The sequence below is a fragment of the Solanum tuberosum genome, unplaced genomic scaffold (genome assembly GCF_000226075.1).
Source record: "Solanum tuberosum cultivar DM 1-3 516 R44 unplaced genomic scaffold, SolTub_3.0 scf00293, whole genome shotgun sequence".
Classification (NCBI taxonomy): Eukaryota; Viridiplantae; Streptophyta; class Magnoliopsida; order Solanales; family Solanaceae; genus Solanum; species Solanum tuberosum.
Window position 1 is genome coordinate 106,368 of NW_006239222.1, and position 3,482 is coordinate 109,849.

A 3,482-nucleotide genomic window follows, 5' to 3' on the forward strand; every position below is an offset into this window, starting at 1 on the left:
AGAAAGGGGGGGGGGGGGGGGGGGGAGTTTCACCCTAGATCAAGAAATCCCAATTCTTCGATTTGGAGGTTGATTTGGACTTGTCTTTTTGTTGAAATCATATTACTGATTTATCGATTATTTTATCATTTAAAATTGATTATGAGTATACAAAATTTGGAATTTTGTGTCTAAAGTTACAAAATCATATTTAAAGGTTTTGAAGGTCGAAGGGTTATTCAGACGGGAAGGACTTTGATTTGATCGTTTGAACTCCATTTAAGGCAAGTTGAGGCTTTCTTTGACTCTTCTTAAAGTGTCTATGTGTTATATGACTGCACTTGGGAGTGATGACAATCTCGCATAGATGAGGTGACGAGCATCTATATGGGTACTGTTGTTATTGTGAAGGGTTAAAACCAAGGGAGAAGACATAAGTACCCCTACACTATGATCGAAATCCTAGAGACACCCCTTAACTAAACTAAGATCCTTTTATCCCCCTGAACTCATTTTATATATAATTTTGTGCACCTTTTGGCCTATGTACTCCGTGACTCCACGCAATTGAGGCGCGTGGGAGATACTTGGATGCCACGTAAGCCAAAAAAGGTGTACAAAATTACAAAAAAAACGAGTTCAAGAGGGTAATAGGACCTTAGTTTAGTTAAGGTGTGTCTCTGAGATTTGAGTCATAGTCCAGGGGATACTTATACCTTTTCCCTAAAAACAACTAATTGATTGGTTTGCTTAGTTTTCTTGATATTTTTGAAAAGAACTACTCCACCTGTACCTAGTGGTCTTTTATTAATAATCAAATAAAAATTCTCAATTGGGATAAGTACAAGCAAGGAGGGCTAGACCTTACCTTACCAATCCCAATAAGGTTGAGAACCTCTACTTTTAACAATCATGAAGAAAATAAGAACTAGAGATAATTAGGTAGTTTATGATGGTATTACATGTGAGGATGCTTAAGTAATGCAAAATTATAAATGCCAAGAAGAAAGTTGAGTTATCAACCTCAAACTTCCTTTACAAATGGATGAACTAAAACAGATTGATTGCTCTTCTAAAGTATCCTGGAGTATTTTTCTCTTGTCTTCTTTAAATCTGTCCAATAGCTTTTGATAGTTCATCACTTTTTCTTCGGTTGATTGGATCTTGTTCACACTGTCATGTGATTCTGTTTTGCTAGTCGCATCGGTAGGTGCCTTGGAACAAATTCCTCACTCATCTTACCATCCCAACTAGGAGAAATATCTGCATTCCTAATTGCATTTGCAAAACAATGATCCAACACATCCTCTTCTTCACCTTCCTCAAAGATGTCCTCATCTTGTAGGTTATCAAATCTATTTGGAGAGAAATGACTACTTCCACCAACTTGTAATTGTTTTTTAGTGTTAATAGGTGTTAGAAAAGTAAACTTTTCAACATCGAAACTCACCAAATGATCCCCTAAAATTGCAGCAACATCAGTTGATGGCAAACCCTTTCCCAGGCATTACTGATTTGGCACTTCTAGGAACCAAAATAGGAGCTGCAGGGCTCAATTTGTTGTGCTTAGGAGGAGAACTCACCCTCTTTTCCTCTTCATCTACTATATCTGCCCACCTCAAAGCACTTGTCGCACCTTGTTGTTCCTTTCTAGAAATAACCATTTCATTTTTAGAGAAACTGAGATCTTACCTTTCTAAACATTTTGGTCATTCCTTGTAGACATTAGCTGCTGCCTCGAATACCCATGTTGCTCACCCAACAGTTCCAATGATAGGGAAGGAATCTCTTGTATTGAGGCATTTAAGCTGACAAGTGGTAGATTGTTCAATGATTAACCATAGTAGCAAACTGATTTTCCTTTAATGTGTTAATCAATAACCATTTTGAAGTAGTTGGATTGATCTAATACACAATATTATCCAAAAGAGCATCAAAAGTGTTGAGACACGGAACCTCCTCTGGAACAATTGCTCGAGCACTTGAGTTTTTAGCTTGACTGCCTACAATTTGCTGCATTGTGTTACGAATTGGTGAACCAATTCTAACACCTGGAGAGTTTTTCTTTGTCACCACAGTCCAATTTGAATTATGTACCAATTTCCCTTCAGTCGCATTGTTAGATTGATGTACTTGTTGGCTGTTGGCCAGAATTTTTTACAAATGGCGCCGCAACTAAAGCTTGATTAATTACACTAGCATCAGTCAAACTAGTGTGCTCTTCGCCTACACTTTCACCCAGCTTAGCAGCAACCTTAGCCAACTGATCCCTTTGGCCATCACCTATTGATTGAAACTGTGCATTCCCAGATTTTGATACACAATTTGCATCTCCTGTAGGCTCGTTTCGCACATCCCCAACACATGTAGAATCAGCAACATTCAAATTAGAATTGCTGCACAAAATTTTCACTCACTTGGACCACCAAATCACGCTCATCATCGTCCCCATTAACACCTCTGTGTCCGTATTATGTTTAGGTGATGGGTGAGGGTGAGCTCACTCCTTACATGAATGTCTATGCAGATACCATTGCAGAGGGTGAGACTAGTGGCTGGCGAGTTCATTCGCGTGGATTCTGTTATTGAGGCTCACCTCACATTATTCATGGAGGCTAGTGCTTCAGCTCTATCTAATTATAGCTTATGACTTCTTTCCTTGGGATTTCCATGCCCGACAGTTGAACTCATGTAACTCTAATAGATGCTCCATGGTCTTATTGTGGGATTTGGGCTAGAGATATATTATTTAAGTAATCTTTTCCTTTCAGTAATCGATAAATGATTTTAGTTGGATCATTATTTTTTTAATGAGTATTGATGAGTTTTGGAGTTTCACATATTTTATCTTTGTGCTTAAATGATTTGGTAAGTGTATAGTGAAATGCATAGTGAAAATGCTTTCCTCTTCTCCAAGCTTCAAGGACAAGACTTTCCTATATATAAGTTGATGTAGTCTTGAGGATAAATAACTAAGTGAAGTAGTAAAACTTGGCCAATTTTCAAATAACCTCTTCCGACTTGCTTATTTTGTAGTATTTATATATATTTTTATTCATGTATCCTCTAATTAATTAAAGAAGGCTTGTTTAATCTTGGAAAGATATTTCACACTGCTAAAATAATTTCTTAGCACAGTGTCCAGCACGACTCAAGTATTATTTATACATATTACTTAAGAAACTTAGTAGGCATTTGGCCATGCGATACCTTATCACGATATGGTATCGTGAGATGGAATCAGCGTTTGGACATGCGATTTTACGTTGATTCCATCTCATGATTCCATATCATGAGAGGTGATACCATATTCTCCAAAAACCATGATGTGGAATTATATGGTGATTCCATATCATGATTTGAGATATTTTAATACAATAATTGATCCATGAGTTTATATTTTGTTCAAACAACCCACATTTATATCTACTAACCATTTGTTTCATATGTAAATAAAATTTATAATCACATCATTACTTTTTAAAATTTATTATTCTCACCAA

General features: G+C 36.7%; 1 long non-coding RNA gene across 1 annotated transcript in view; it reads left to right on the plus strand.

The window, feature by feature from the left end:
- The window catches only part of LOC102599424 (uncharacterized), a 6,357-nt gene extending 6,094 nt beyond the window's left edge, over positions 1-263 (plus strand). The window contains exon 4 of the long non-coding RNA XR_001475035.1: positions 197-263. This is a non-coding gene — a long non-coding RNA (uncharacterized lncRNA). The remainder of the gene's footprint in view (positions 1-196) is intronic.
- Positions 264-3,482: the final 3,219 nt, after the last annotated feature.